Source organism: Podarcis cretensis (assembly GCF_951804945.1).
Source record: "Podarcis cretensis genome assembly, chromosome: 8".
Taxonomy (NCBI): domain Eukaryota; kingdom Metazoa; phylum Chordata; class Lepidosauria; order Squamata; family Lacertidae; genus Podarcis; species Podarcis cretensis.
In genome coordinates, this window is record NC_137177.1 from 2,202,268 (window position 1) to 2,219,003 (window position 16,736).

General features: G+C 47.1%; 1 long non-coding RNA gene and 1 pseudogene across 2 annotated transcripts in view; both read left to right on the top strand.

The window, feature by feature from the left end:
- LOC307221390 overlaps window positions 1-16,736 on the top strand; it is a 119,816-nt gene that overhangs the window by 92,761 nt on the left and 10,319 nt on the right. The window lies entirely within an intron of this gene.
- Window positions 4,025-10,558, top strand: LOC307221355 (transmembrane protein 229b pseudogene; annotated as a pseudogene). The gene is made up of 2 exons (XR_013844034.1): window positions 4,025-5,002; window positions 9,833-10,558. The product of XR_013844034.1 is annotated as a transmembrane protein 229b pseudogene (transcript).

A 16,736-nucleotide genomic window follows, 5' to 3' on the forward strand; every position in this document is an offset into this window, starting at 1 on the left:
CAAACTCGACCCTCCAGATGTTTTGGGACTACAACTCCCATGATCCCTAGCTTACAGGACCAGTGGTCAGAGATGATGGGAATTGTAGTCCCAAAACATCTGGAGGCCTGAGTTTGGGGATACCTGGGGTAAGGGGTAGAGTTGGCAATCAAAACACCCAAATAAAACACACCTGACTGAAAATCCAGACTGTTTGCATTAAGGAAAGTGACAGGAGGAAGCGTGAAATAACGCCTGCTTTGATGCAACGTCATCTAACATATCCCCACAAACAAATCAGTGCAAGTGCTCAATGAGCAAGTCATCTGGAAGTGTCCTCACTCGACCCAAGTCCACATTTTAAAATAAAATCAGAAAGTCTAAAGGGCTTGAGGATGAGTTGCGTTCGACAAACAGGCTGCCTGTGCTTCATCAGGCATCCAGCAGAGGGAGCTGTTGCTGCACTTTGAGAACAGGTGAGGTGGTCCAGCGATGATGCGTTTTGCAGGACCGGGAAGTTTTGCAAGCGCTGCAAAAAAAGTTGGTTTATTTCATTTGCAGAGTCATGCTCTCTTGGCTTGCAGTTTCCACAGGCAACTTGTGCACACAGGCCAGGAAAACACGCACATTCCACCCCCCACCTTTTAACCCTGCACGTAGCCAGGACTTTTGCATATCAAATCTGCATTTTCGGAGCAGAAGGCAAAGAATAGCATTGTGACCCTGAAGCAGGAAAACACACATTTCAGGAATTTGGAGTGCCGGCATGCCACTGGGTGAAGCACTGCAACAGGAGAGACTGCACGCAATTATAATAATTCTTCTTGTTGTTTAGTCGTTTAGTCGTGTCCGCCTCTTTGTGACCCCCTGGACCAGAGCACACCAGGCCCTCCTGTCTTCCACTGCCTCCCGCAGTTTGGTCAAACTCATGTTCATAGCTTCGAGAACACTGTCCCACCATCTCGTCCTCCATCGTCCCCTTCTCCTTGTGCCCTCCATCTTTCCCAACATCAGGGTCTTTTCCAGGGAGTCTTCTCTTCTCATGAGGTGGCCAAAGTCTTCAGGATCTGTCCTTCCAGTGAGCACTCAGGGCTGATTTCCTTCAGAATGGAGAGGTTTGATCTTCTTGCAGTCCATGGGACTCTCAAGAGTCTCCTCCAGCACCAAAATTCAAAAGCATCCATTCTTCGGTGATCAGCCTTCTTTATGGTCCAGCTCTCACTTCCATACATCACTACTGGGAAAACTAGAGCTTGAACTATACGGACCTTTGTTGGCAAGGTGATGTTTCTGCTTTTTAAGATGCTGTCTAGGTTTGTCATTGCTTTTCTCCGAAGAAGCAGGCGTCTTTTAATTTCGTGACTGCTGTCACCATCTGCAGTGATCATGGAGCCCAAGAAAGTAAAATCTCTCACTGCCTCTATTCCCCCCCCCATAATAATTATAATTATGATTAATTGGGTTCTGATTATGGGCTTCTCGGAAGAGGCATCTGGTCGGCCGCTGTGAGAAGAGGATACTGGACCAGGGTGGGCCACAGAGACCTGATGCTGCAAGCCTCTTTCTGTGTTCTTGTGAGTTCAGTGTGAGGCACAGCTATGGAAATGTAAATTGCACAAAAACACACAAACCCCAGACTCTTCAAGCGTCCCTATTTTCCAGTGACTGTCCCGGATTTACGGAAGCCGTCCTGGTTTTTTATTTGATCCTGGAATGTCCCACTTTTCATTAGGACGTCCCTATTTTCATCAAATAAATGTTGGAGGATATAGAGTTATGGAACCTCCCAATCCAAGGAGATACCGCATTTTTCGCTCTATAAGACGCACCAGACCACAAGACACACCTAGTTTTTGGAGGATGAAAACAAGAAAAAAAATATTGTTAATCCCAGAAGCCAGAACAGCTGCGCAGCGAAAGCAGCGATTCCTCTTGCTGTTCTGGCTTCTGGAATAGCTGTGCAGCCTGCATTCGCTCCATAAGACGCACATACATTTCCCCTTACTTTTTAGGAGGGAAAAAGTGAGTCTAGCAACCTATAGAAGTCATCTGAAGGCAGCCCTGTATAGGGAAGTTTTTAAATGTTTGATTTTGTGTTTATATATGTTGGGAGAGTGGCTGGGGCAAAGCAGTCAGATGGGTGAGGCATAATTATAATTATAATTATCATTATTATTATATAGAGGTAAAGGGACCCATGACCATTAGGTCCAGTCGTGGCCGACTCTGGGGTTGCGGCGCTCATCTCGCTTTACTGGCCAAAGGAGCCGGCGTACAGCTTCCGGGTCATGTGGCCAGCAGGACTAAGCCGCTTCTGGCGAACCAGAGCAGCGCATGGAAACACCGTTTACCTTCCCGCCGGAGCGGTACCTATTTATCTACTTGCACTTTGACGTGATTTCGAACTGCTAGGTTGGCAGGAGCAGGGACCGAGCAACGGGAGCTCACCCCGTGGTGGGGATTCGAACCACCCACCTTCTGATCGGCAAGCCCTGGGCTCAGTGGTTTAACCCACAGCGCCACCTGCATCCTTTATTATTATATAGGACGTCCCTATTTTTGTCAGAAAAATGTTGGAGGGTGTCTAACCCAGTGAAGTACTGTATACTTTGCACAAGCCTGAGTGTTGGCTTATTTGAATCTATAACAGATGTTTCTTTCTTTTTTAAAAAATAATATTTATTAAAGTTTTGAAAGTTACAAAAAAGAAAAGGAAAAAGAATTAAACATAACAAAACCATACAATACAATACAAAAACAAAAATATTACATATACATAACAAAAATAAAACAAAAACAATTTAAAAAAAGAAAAAAGAAACACAACCTATACTTTCAATATTATTAACTTTCTTTTACTTGTTTCAGCGACCTCCTCACACCTCCCTTTTTTTGTATTCCACTTCGATTAATTGTTTCAGCAAATCCTTTCCATCTTCCTCAAACTTCTGTCCTATCATTTAACTTAACAAATTCTAACATTATTTTTTCCTTTAATCCAATTACAATCTATTATACTTAATTCTTTATAACATTTCTGCTAAAGCCATGTAACTTCATTCCAACATCTTTCTAACATTCCTTAATTTTACAATATTTCTGTAGATAATCTTTAAATTTCTTCCAATCTTCCTCCACCGACTCTTCTCCCTGGTCTCGGATTCTGCCAGTCATTTCCGCCAGTTCCATGTAGTCCATCACCTTCATCTGCCATTCTGAATCTATAGCAGATGTTTCAGGGAGATTTGGAGTGGGGGCAAGTTCCCGTTCATTCATCTTTGAGCTCTTCCCACTTTTTAAAGGAGAACAAAAGGATTTTCTTAAAAGGGGGAGGGAAATCCCATCGCCTGCCATGTACTGCAAGGCTGCGGGAGATTCTCAAGCCCGCTCCCCAAAGCCTTTCTGCCCTGCTCCACCACCACCAAGGCATAATTTCGTGGGAACTGCCCAAGCTCACACCGCCCAACAGGCTGCCTGGGAGAGGAAGGGTTAAACAGAGCAACCCCTCTCACCTGGCCCAAGTCTATGGATGATGATAATAATAATAATAATAATAATAATAATAATAATAATAATAAATTTATTATTTATACCCCGTCCATCTGGCTGAGCTTCCTCAGCTACTCTGGGCGGCTTCCAACAAAATATTAAAATACAGTAATGCATCAAATATTAAAAGCTTCCCTAAACAGGGCTGCCTTCAGATGTCTTCTAACAGTCTGGTAGTTGTTGTTCTGGTAGCTGAGGCTCCAAGACTTTGGCCACCTCGTGAGAAGAGAAGACTCCCTGGAAAAGACCCTGATGTTGGGAAAGATGGAGGGTGCAAGGAGAAGGGGACAACAGAGGACGAGATGGTGGGACAGTGTTCTCGAAGCTACCAGCATGAGTTTGACCAAACTGTGGGAGGCAGTGGAAGACAGGAGTGCCTGGCGTGCTCTGGTCCAGGGGGTCACGAAGAGGCGGACACCACTAAACGACTAAGCGACAGCAACAAAGTTGTTGTTCTCTTTGACATCTGGTGGGAGGGCGTTCCACAGGGCGGGTGCCACTACCGAGAAGGCCCTCTGCCTGGTTCCCTGTAACTTGGCTTCTCGCAGCGAGGGAACCGCCAGAAGGCCCTCAGAGCTGGACCTCAGTGTCCGGGCTGAACGATGGGGGTGGAGATGCTCCTTCAGGGATACTGGGCCAAGGCTGTTTAGGATCCCCTTAAGCAGGGCTGGAAGGCCCTGGACTATCCATGGACAAAGAAAGGGGGCTCTGGGAAGTGGGGGGAGACACTCACACCTACCCAAGAGATCCACTGGTGGAAGGATCGTGTTATAAGAAAAAACTGCTCCATTATCCCTTACGGGGTGTCCAAAAGAGCCCGTATAGAGTCCTTAAGTGGGCCCCCCATCTATAGGAGAAAACAGCAGAGGCCAACCAGAGAATATTGTTCCCCCCATAAGGGAATAAGGGCAGATTTTCGTTTATTACACCCTCCTCACTGAGGCTTCAATCAGATATCACCCTTCTGAGATAACATAATTCCTTGGGATTCCTTCCGCTGTCTAATTTCCAAGCACGGATTAATATTCCAGGTTTAGGCAGCCAATGTTCCGGCCATCCAGGAAGATCTGGAGCTCATTCTGGCTTTCCTCCCCTTAGTTTTATGTTTGCTAACGTGTTTACGCGGAGGCACCCAAAGGAGTGGAGCAAAAAATTGCCCCTCCCTGCGAAACATGTCTAATTATCCTAATGCCTAATTATCAGCAGGTGCCTTTGAAATGGTGTGGAAAGCGAAGCCTCCGTGGGAGGAATTGCCACACCCACAAATCGGGGCGTGGAACGGGAACTTCTCGCCTCACTGCTCCAACCACTAGGCATCATTCCCTTCCGGACCCGGGAAGAGGTCCCTGGAGTTCTCTGCCTCTGAGAAGTCCCTGTTTCCCTTTAAGACCACTGTGGTCCATTTAGAAATATATGAAAACATAGAAATATAGGCAGCAAAGGAAGACCAGTGGGGGAAACCAGCGATTTTGGGGTAAGTAGCTCGCTTTTGGACTGTTTGCATGGGAGAGGGCAGAAAGTGCGGCAGGGTCTGAAACTGACCGATTGATTCCTGTACCGCTTGATATATTAAAAGCATCCCTAAGTGGTGTATAGGGAACAGAAGCAAGCAACAGGCAGCTTGCACAAAATATTGCAAAGATACGCTGTCACAGATAAAAATGTAATGCTCGTGCAAAGTTAAAAATAATATATAAATCAATATCCATTCATTTTCCTTCTGACCCAGCCTCCCTCTCAGCCTCCAGATTCTCTCTCATCAACATCATCATCATAGTCTCTAAACGTTGTTCCTGCTGGCTGGTGGGGCTGATGGGACCAAACCCTGACCTCATAGAATCGTAGAATTGTCACAAGGGACCCTCAGGGATCATCCAGCCCAACCCACAGGAGTGTGGGGCAAAAGAATCCCCAACAGATGGCCAGCCAGCCTCTGCTTAAAAACCTCAACATGCCTTTGTGTGCATATTGTTCAAGATGAATAGGAAGAGGGGTATTTTATTTTATTTTTAAGTGTGATTGTGCATTTACCATGTGGACTGGTAACTTGAATTGCTACTCCAGCCAAATGAATGCTGTTGGCAGCAGGTTTAAGAAGCAGACAAATGAGAAATTGCCCGTACACTGAATGCTCAGCCTTAAGATGCAATGATAGTCGCTGTTTTTGATGCCTTTAAAGTCATGGAGGAGAGAGAGAAATATATATCCTTCGATGGCAAGTGAACAGATAGGGCAGAGTGGAGCCTCCATGCTCAGAGGGAGTCTATCTGTGAATGCCCATTCCTGGCAGCTGGGAATGGAAAGGACTGTTTCCGGCTTATGGGCTCTCCTTAAACCACTGAGCCTCTTGGGCTTGCCGATCGGAAGGTCGGTGGTTCGAATCCCCGCGATGGGGTGAGCTCCCGTTGCTCCGTCCCTGCTCCTGCCAACCTAGCAGTTCGAAAGCACACCAGTGCAAGTAGATAAATAGGTACCGCTCCGGCGGGAAGGAAAACAGCATTTCCATGATCTCTGGTTTCCATCACAGTGTCCCTTGCACCAGAAGCGATTTTGTCATGCTGGCCACATGACCCGGAAAGCTGTCAGTTCCCTCGGCCTGAAAGCGAGATGAGCGCCGCAACCCCAGAGTCGCCTTGGACTGGACTTAACCGTCCAGTTGTCCCTTTACCTTTTTTTGTGTAGCCGCAGCTGGAAACAGAGTCCTGGGCTGTGATTTGAGCGAGCTCCCTACACGTTCTTCTGAATTGCAGCTGGTGGGAAATCCTGGGGAACCTGTCTGAGGCAGCACCACCTAGACTGGATTAGGCAGAAGAGTTGTTAGAGCAGTCTAATGGGTAAGGCAACTGTGCAAGCTGGGCAGGATCCAGGAAGAACCCGCAGCTTTCGTGTTTCATTAATGGCAAAACAGCATGCTTCTAGCCCACAAGGTTGCAACAATCATGTTGCAAAACACGGCAATGTGCAGACCCGAGAGTGAGTGGGGCTTTTATTATTATTATATATATATATATAATATTATTTTTTAGGTAAAGGTAAAGGGTCCCCTGACCATTAGGTCCAGTCGTGGCCAACTCTGGGGTTGCGGCGCTCATCTCGCTTTACTGACCGAGGGATCTGGCGTCCAGCTTCCGGGTCATGTGGCCAGCAGGACTAAGCCGCTTCTGGCGAACCAGAGCAGCGCATGGAAACGCCGTTTACCTTCCCGCCAGAGCGGTTCCTATTTATCTACTTGCACTTTGACATGCTTTCGAACTGCTAGGTTGGCAGGAGCAGGGACCGAGCAACGGGAGCTCACCCCGTCGCGGGGATTCGAACCACCGATCTTCCGATCGGCAAGTCCTAGGCTCTGTGGTTTAACCCACAGCGCCACCTGTGTCCCTATATTATTTTTTACCAACCACCAAAACACAAACAGTGAAACCCACCAGGCAGCTGATACATTGGGTATACAATATTCAATAATATACATATTCAATAATAACGTATTCAGATTAACCATATGTACACTTCTATATACCTTAACACTCCTCCTTCCCCAAGGTTTATTTAACTTTTAACATTTTAATTGCCCCAAATTGTTCAAACCTACTCACATAATTCAATATCTTCTCAAACCAATCCTCCTCCTTCTCACAGACCTTAAACCCTTTCATTCTATGTATCTTCACAGTTAGGTATTCTAAAATTATAATATTATTCAGTTTTTTCCTCCATTGGTTCACCCCTAGCTCTTCTGCATTTTTCCAATTACTCGCTATAACATATCTGGCCGCAATTGCCATCAATTTTACCCATTTGCATTCCTCTTTTGTTTCTAGCTTGGTGCTACTCAGGGTAATAAGAACCGTTGATTTAGTTATTTCCACGTTCCTTCTCACTATTCGGTAGCTCTTCTCCAACTTTCCAGATGTTCTGGACTACAACTCCCATCAGCCCGAGCCAGCAGGGGCTGATGGGAGTTGTAGTACTCAAATCTCGCTCGCGGGTTTTCTAGCCAGACATCTGACCAGCCACTGTGGAAACTAGTTCGGCCTGATCCAGCAAATTCCTATGTCCTTATGGAACCTCCAGGTCCATAGGCAGTCTATCTAGACCCCCAGGTTCTGTGGGGTATTCAGCCACTGTCAGAATTGAGCCATTGGCCACATCCTGCAGGACTGCTCTTATGTTCTTAGATCTGTGCATTCTGTTGGCTCATATATTGCAAATTTTATGAGTGCTTCTATATCCACCTGCCTGCTTTTTTTTATATACAGTGGTACTTTAGTTCTCAAACTGCCCGTATTTTTCCATGTATAAGACTAGGTTTTCCCCCCCAATGTCAAAAATTAGGGGGCGCCTTATACACGAATATATCTCCCCCCATTTTCTTAAATCTGAGTCCCCAAAAATAGGGGGCATCTTATACATGGGGGGGAACTCATGTATAAAAATATGGTAATCTGTTCCGCAAGTCCGTTCCAAAATCAAAGCGTTCCAAAACCAAGGCGCGCTTTCCCATAGAAAGTAATGGAAAATGGATTAATGCGTTCCAGACTTTTAAAAACAACCCCTAAAACAGCAGTGTAACATGAATGTTACTATCTAACGAGACCACTGATCCATAAAATGACAGCAATAAACAATGTACTGTACTATAAAATAAGACAGTATTGTAGATGATAAAAATAAAAATAAAAATTTTCTTACCCGCACTGATAATAGTCATTGTTTGGGTGGGGGGCTTTTATCCATTCCTGCAGTCACTCACTCACTCAATCAATCAATCAATCAATCAGTAGCTGAACTGGGTTCCACACAGTCACAAAAACAAATTACCGTATTTTTCGCTCTATAAGACGCACCAGACCACAAGACGCACCTAGTTTTTGGAGGAGGAAAACAAGAAAAAAAATATTCTGAATCTCACAAGCCAGAAGAGCAAGAGGGATCGCTGCGCAGTGAAAGCAGCAGTTCCTCTTGCTGTTCTGGCTTCTGTGATAGCTGCGCAGCCTGCATTCACTCCATAAGATGCACACACATTTCCCCTTACTTTTCAGGAGGGAAAAAGTGAGTCTTATAGAGCAAAAAATACGGTAACCGAAAAAGCCTCAAAAACAAAAATGCAAAATAAAGAGCAAAAAGAAAAGCGCCAAACTTAAGTCCGTTTGACTTCTGAAATGTTCGAAAACCAAGGCGCGGCTTCTGATTGGTGCAGATGCCCCAGAAACAATAGCTGACAGCCGCATCGGATGTTCGGCTTCCGAAAAACGTTTGAAAACCGGAACACTTACTTCCGGGTTTTTGGAGTTTGAGAACCAAGACATTTGAGAACCAAGGTACCACTGTACTGCATTGGACTGATGGCTGTAACGTATTTCCTTAAATAATTTTTCTAAGACCCTGGCACCTTAGCAAGCACTGTCAGAACGTCTGAGGGCTTAACTCTGGCTCAGACGACCATCACTCGAAGATACAGTCATACCTCAGGATGAATACGCTTCAGCTTAAATATTTTCAGGTTGTGCTCTGTGGTGACCCAGAAGTAACGGAGTGTGTTACTTCCGGGTTTTGCCACTCGCACATGCGCAGATGCTCAAAATGATGTCACACGCATGCGCGGAAGCAGCGAAACGCGACCCGCGCACGCCGAGACGAGCAGTCTCGTCTTACGTTTGCTTCAGGATGCGAACGGGGCTCCAGAACGGATCCCGTTCACATCCACAGGTACCACTGTATTTTAAAGTGCGGGGGATCTACTAGGAAGCCAATCCCGACTAAATTTCAGGAGGAACTTCCTGATGGAAGCAATAGTTATTTGGCGAGGAACAGACTCCGTCGGAAAGCAGTGGACCCTCCTTCATTGGAGGTCGTTGGGTGGTTACCTGTCTGCGCTTCTTCTGCATTGATCCCCGCGTTGCAGGTTGGGGTTGGTCTAGTTGGCCCCTGGAGGTCCCCTCCCAATTCTTCATTTCCTTTAGCTGATTATTATTAATAAAAGGTTTGTGAATGCTTATTCAAAACCTGCCAAGGAGTCCAGTTTGCTTTGTTGCGTCTTCAGATACTTTGTGAAAGGTTTCCATTCATCTTTAAAGTCACAGTTATCCTTGTCCCGTAGCTTATATGTCAGTTTTGCCAGTTCTGCATAGTCCATCAATTTTTCTTGCCATGATTCTTTAGTTGGGGTTTCTTCAGTCTTCCATCCTTGTGCTACCAGAACTCTCGCGGCCGTTGTCGCATACATGAAGATGTTTTTCAACTTTTTTGGCAATTCTTCATTTCCACCACCCTCTGCCTGACGAGCCCCATCTCTTCCTGTGCGCAGGTCGCGGCGAGCCATGGGGACGGCCCCCGAGCCCCTGAACCCATTGTGCCGAGCGTACCTCTACGCCTTCCACGGCTACCTCTTGGAAATCCTGTTCACGGCCGTCATCTCGGGCGAAGACTGGGCCTTCGGCGGGGCCACCACCTTGCTGTCTTTCTTCGTCTACGGGACCTGTGGCCTGGCCTTGGAGCGCATCTACCTCTGGCTGCGCAACGACTGCTGCCTCCTGACTCGCTGCCTCCTCTACAGCCTCTGCATCTACCTCTGGCAGTTCTCGACGGGCTACGCCCTCCGCTGTTTCGGCGCCTGCCCCTGGGACTTCAGCGAGTTCCGCTACAGCTTCCTGGGGATCGTGGCCCTAGAGCACAGCCTCATCTGGTTCGTGGGATCCCTCCTGCTAGAGAAGTGGGTCCTCGCCAACGTGTTGAGGCTCCGGTTGGACGAGCCCTGGAAAGCCAAACCTCGTCCCATGCCCAAATTTGCGCTGAAGGACGACTGACCTCCGACTGGTTTTAAGGAGGAGTAGAAAAGAGCAACGGTCTGGGTGGTGGAACTCCATCCTCCTCTTCCACTTGGACCTATAATCCTCTTTTAAATCCATCTAACAGATGGAGGTTGAATCCTGACAAGACAGAAGGACTGTTTTTTGGGGACAGGAGGCGGGCGGGTGTGGAAGACTCCCTGGTCCTGAATGGGGCGACTCTGTCCCTGAAGGACCAGGTGTGCAGCCTGGGAGCCATTCTGGACTCACAGCTGTCCATGGAAGCGCAGGTCCATTCTGTGTCCAGGGCAGCTGTCTACTAGCTCCATCTAGACTGGTGACTGGGAGCAGCCGCCGAGACCACATAAAACTGGTCTTGAAAGACCTACATTGGCTCCCAGGACGTTTCCAAGCACAATTCAAAGTGTTGGTGTTGACCTTGAAAGCACTAAACGGCCTCAAAGGCCCAGTATACCTGAAGGAGCATCTCCACCCCCATCGTTCTGCCCAGACACTGAGGTCCAGCTCAAAGAACCTTCTGGCAGTTCCCTCCCTGCGAGAAGCCAAGTTACAGGGAACCAGGCAGAGGGCCTTCTCAGTAGTGGCGCCCACCCTGTGGAACGCCCTCTCACCAGATGTCAAAGAGAAGAACAACTACCAGACTTTTAGAAGACATCTGAAGGCAGCCCTGTTTAGGGAAGCTTTTGATGTTTGATGCATTACTGTATTTTAATATTTTGTTGGAAGTCGCCCAGAGTGGCTGAGGAAGCCCAGCCAGATGGACGGAGTATAAATAATAAATTATTATTATATTATTATCTAGGTTGGTGGCCATCACTGTTTCCTGTGGCAGTGAGTTCCACAGGAACTACGCGCTGCATCTGGTTGGCCGCTGTGAGGATGCTGGACTAGATGGGCCAATCCAGGAGCCTCTTCTTAGAACCGTAGAGTTGGATGGGACCATGAGGGGCATCTAGACCAACCCCTGGCAAGCCAGCAGTCTTTCACCCACTGTGGTGCTTGAACCCACAACCCTGGGAATAAATGTCTCATGGGCAACTGACCAAGTTCTTATGCTCTTAACTCTCACCGAGGGAGCAATGAAAAGGGTTCACGGGGCGATCCGAACCACATCTACTCAGAAGTCAGCCCTGCCAATTTCACTCACAGGTAAGTAGGTTCAGGATTGTAGATGATGTGTGAAAGGAACGTTTTTTTAATGTGCTGGGAAACTTCACTGAACTCCTTGAGAGTAAGAAGAAGGATCCGAGCCATGGGAAAGAACATTGCTGGATTATATAGCAGCGTATCAAATGTGGACACACTGTTTAAATTCCATTTACAACTAACTAACTAACTGCAACAATTCTTCGGTGATTAGCCTTCTTCAGTGATCAGCCTTCTTTATGGTCCAGCTCTCACTTCCATACATCACTACTGGGAAAACCATGGCTTCTTCTTGGGAGAAAAGCGATGACAAACGTAGACAGCATCTTCAAAAGCAGAGATGTCATCTTGCCAACAAAGGTCCGTATAGTTCAAGGTATGGTTTTCCCAATCAATTAGTCGTGTCCGCCTCTTTGTGACCCCCTGGACCAGAGCACGCCAGGCACTCCTGTCTTCCACTGCCTCCCACAACTTGGTCAAACTCATGTTCATAGCTTCGAGAACACTGTCCCACCATCTCGTCCTCTGTCGTCCCCTTCTCCTTGTGCTGTTTCCCAGCATCAGGGTCTTTTCCAGGGAGTCTTCTCTTCTCATGAGGTGGCCAAAGTCTTGGAGCCTCAGCTTCAGGATCTGTCCTTCCAGTGAGCAGTCAGGGCTGATTTCCTTCAGAATGGAGAGGTTTGATCTTCTTGCAGTCCATGGGACTCTCAAGAGTCTCCTCCAGCACCAGAATTCAAAAGCATCCATTCTTCGGCGATCAGCCTTCTTTATGGTCCAGCTCTCAGTTCTGTACATCACTACTGGGAAAACCAGAGCTTTAACTAAACAGACCTTTGTCGGCAAGGTGATGTCTCTGCTTTTGAAGATGCTGTCTAGGTTTGTCATTGCTTTTCTCCCAAGAAGCAGGCGTCTTTTAATTTCGTGGCTGCTGTCACCATCTGCAGTGATCATGGAGCCCAAGAAAGTAAAATCTCTCACTGCTTCCATTTCTTCCCCTTCTATTTGCCAGGAGGTGATGGGACCAGTGGCCGTGATCTTCGTTTTTTTGATGCTGAGCTTCAGAAGCGTGTAGTCTTGCAAATTAAAAGAGAGAAAAAACTTGTGTACACACAGCTTGACAATTGCACGCCAATGGCCAGGGTGAGGCCAGGATTTGCTATTCTGCACAAGAAAATTATGGATGTTGAAATAGAGTCGCAAAGTGATTTCATGCTCTTTATTCAGCTCATAGTGGTGAGGAGGAATGAATGAATGTCCCCTCAAAGTATCTGTTTTATATACATTATTTACACAATGGGCTGCACATGATTGGCTAATTCCGGAATTCTACTGTAAGCCAATCATGTTGTGGATTCACTTCTATCTGGAGCATGATTGGGTGGTTCCTGCCAACCAATCATACTGCTGCATTGTTCTAGGACCAATCAGACTGCTGCATTCTGGATCCTATTGTTCTAGGACCAATCAGACTGCTGCAGTTTGGATCCTATTGTTCTAGGACCAATCAGACTGCTGCATTCTGGATCCTATTGTTCTAGGACCAATCTGCTGCATTCTGGATCCTATTGTTCTAGGACCAATCAGACTGCTGCATTCTGGATCCTATTGTTCTAGGACCAATCAGACTGCTGCATTCTGGATCCTATTGTTCTAGGACCAATCAGACTGCTGCAGTTTGGATCCTATTCGACTCAGTACATAACAGATGTACACTAGCCCCAAAGGCTATGCTGTGGCTCCTCCTTTGGAGACAGCAGTGCATCTAAAAACCAGTTGCTGGGGACCACAGCAAGCCTTGCGTTCGAATCTCGCTTGCGGGATTCCCATTGGCAGCTGTGAGAACAGGATGCTGGTCTGATCCAGCACTTTCTTCTTACAGTCTGACTACCAGGGCTGTCCTACCCTTTACCCCTCCAGCCTCAGCGGTCCCCGGTTGCCCCTGACAATGCTGCAAGACAAAGCTCCTTTTCCAGGATGGTTGAAGCCCTGCACCCCCACTTAGCACTGCAACTACTCAAGCCTGAGTTCAAGGCCTGCAGCTCAAATGCACCCCCCCCCCTCGCCCGCTTTTGGCATTTAAAGAAGCTCAAGGAGAAGCTGTCATCAGAGTCACGGCCCTTTAAAGGAGCCCTAAAGCCCATTTCTCCCTTCAAAGAATTCTGGGCACTGTAGGGTGTTTCTAAAAAGGGCTTCTGGGAATTGTAGTTCTGTGAGGGGTGAACTACAGAGCCCATAGTTCTGTGATGGGGAGAAGGCGCTCCGAATGTCGTTTAATAATAATAATAATAATAATAATAATAATAATAATAATGATTTTTATTACCGTATACCCCGCCCTTCCCGGTTAAAAAACTGGGCTCAGGGCGGCTAACAACAAATTTAAAACTCTTAATTGTAAAAACAGCATAAAATAAAATTCAAAATTCAGAAATCAATTTGGGGAAATAAGCATTAGATAATCCCCAGGGCTAACTGGCTGCTGGCTGAATTGGTCCTACTTGGGCCAGCGAGGAGCCCAGGGGAGAATTAGCTGTGGGGTCTCAGAGCGGGTGATCTTCATAAGAAGGGGAGGGAAGAGAAGGGAAATAAAAGATCAGGCTGAATTCAAATTAAAGGTCAGGCGGAATAGCTCTGTCTTACAGGCCTGGCAGGAGGAGGTTAAATGCTGCAGGGCCCTAGTCTCATGGGACAGAGCATTCCACCAGGTCGGAGCCATCACTGAAAAGGCCCTGGCCCTGGTGGAGGATAGTCTTGACTTCCTTGGGGCCCAGGACCTGTGGTTATTCATGGACCTTAAGGTCCTCTGCGGGGCAGACCAGTTTAAAGGTTTAGGCGTGTGTACCCAGCTCCAGTCAACTTTCCGGTGACCCAGTTAAGAAAGAAGATCAAGGAAAGGGTGTGGACGCTTTGGTTTTGCAAACAGGATCTGCAACAGCTTGGAAACACGTGGGCGGTGCGTGCAACTGTTGCAACATGCCTATTTTGGGAGAGGGAAAAGTCTAAATTAGGATGAGAAGTGGGCTATTGACGGAGAGATGTCCTAGCTAGCAGCCGTCGATGGCCCTCTCCTCCAAAAATTTGTCCTTTTAAAGCCCTCCAAGTTCATGGCCATCATCAAAAGATCAACATTTTTGCGATAATAATAATAATAATAATTTAACAATAATTTATTATTTATACCCTGCCCATCTGGCTGAGTTTCCCCAGCCATTCCAGACAGCTTCCCACAAAATATTAAAAATACAAGAAGGGAAATGATAGGAAATGCCGTTTTAACCTTCCCGCCAACAACTCAGAATGAATGCTCAACTTCAGGAAAACCAGAGACTTGCACTACTGTAGGCTAATCTTTTAGCAGTTAAGGTGCAAGTTTCCCATGACATTAGGGGTCCAGATGGATGACCTTGAGGGGTCCCTACTGTTTGTTAACAGTCCCAGGGACGGATTTAGGTTTGATTAGGCCCTAACCTACTGAAGGGATGCAGGTGGCGCTGTGGGTTAAACCACAGAGGCTAGGACTTGCCGATCAGAAGGTCGGCGGTTCGAATCCCCGCGACGGGGTGAGCTCCCGTTGCTCAGTCGCTGCTCCTGCCAACCTAGAAGTTCAAAAGCACGTCAAAGTGCAAGTAGATAAATAGGTACCGCTCCGGCGGGAAGGTAAACGGCATTTCCATGCGCTGCTCTGCTTCGCCAGAAGCGGCTTAGTCCTGCTGGCCACATGACCCAGAAGCTGTACGCCGGCTCCCTCGGCCAGTAAAACGAGATGAGTACCGCAACCCCAGAGTCGGCCACGACTGGACCTAATGGTCAGGGGTCCCTTTACCTTTACCTTATTGCCCAGCCCTAGCATGCGGCGTCCCTAGAAATATACAGTACAGGAATTGTGTTGGCTGAGAATGGCGTTCTGGGGAGCGGAGATTGTAAATGGCCTGCCCTTTTTAAAATTGTGATGAAGGAGAGTCGGCCACGACTGGACCTAATGGTCAGGGGTCTCTTTACCTTTACCTTTAACCTCCTGAAGATAATGGGGCCCTTTATATGTCCAGCTGTCCTTTGACAATAACAAACCGATGCTGTTTTTTGTGTTGAATAGATGCTATATGGTAATTTGTGGACCTCATAGGTATCTCAAGCCATTGGCACATGTTGCCGTGCAACCAGTCCATGCAGAATGTGGGCACCCTATATATAGAAATGTGGGCACCCTATATATAGAAAGGAGCAAACCAGGGATATTTTAGGGAGCAGGCGAGTAGGCGGGGCCCATGACTTACATCATAGGCGCCGACACCACACAAAACACGGTTGCTGTAGGTAGGTTTTATTTTATTTGTTTTTTATCTTATATTTTGTACACCCAGTTTTTTTTTATTTTTGGGGGGGCCCCCAAGAGAGTGGGGCCCTGAGAGCTTGTTTAGCTTATATGTACATCCGGCACGCAAACAGTCCTCACGCAAACAGATCTCTTAGAAATAATAAATAAAAATAAAAATAATTTATTATTTATACCCCGCCCATCTGGCCGGGCTTTCCCAGCCACTCTGGGCAGCTTCCAACAAAATATTAAAATACAGTAATGCATCAAACATTAAATGCTTCCCTAAAGTAGTAGCGTTTTATTTTTCATCTCTGGGATAGCAGTGGGTCCCGGCGATTCAGCCCTGCTTGCGGGGATCAGTAGTCTAGGGTGAGGGTGTTTTAGGGTGGGTCGATCTGTTGAACCCCTCCTCTCCCAGCCTGCCTGTGGGGGCTTTTGTGATTTGGGGCCATTCCCATAAGGCTGTGCACTTTTGTGGGGGCAGAAAGGCGAGCCGGGGTGTGTGTGGGAGGGGGGTGGGTTTTGAGAATCTCTGGGCATCCCGACATCATAGGGGACGGCGATTCTTCCTTTAAAAATAAAATAAAATAAGCACGCCTTTTGTTCTCGCAAGAAAGGGGGAGGCAGAGCAGAAAGATGGATCACTGGGAAAACTCGCTGCGAAGCCCCGAACATCTGTTATGGATTCAAAGAAGCAGCTGGCGAGGCCTGGAGAAAACGCACAAAAAGATTTTGCAGTGTGGCTGGAGGCGAAAAAAGAGGGGGTTATTTTTGGGGAGGGTTGCACAAATTCAACGCAGGTGAGATCTTGCCTTGCACAAGACCCTCGCAGGCTTGGATTTGATCGAAGAATGTTGATGCTTCTTAATTCATTATCATTTACATTTCTATCCTGCCTTTAAGCTGAGCCCAGACTCAAGGCGGCTTTGCAAATAAAG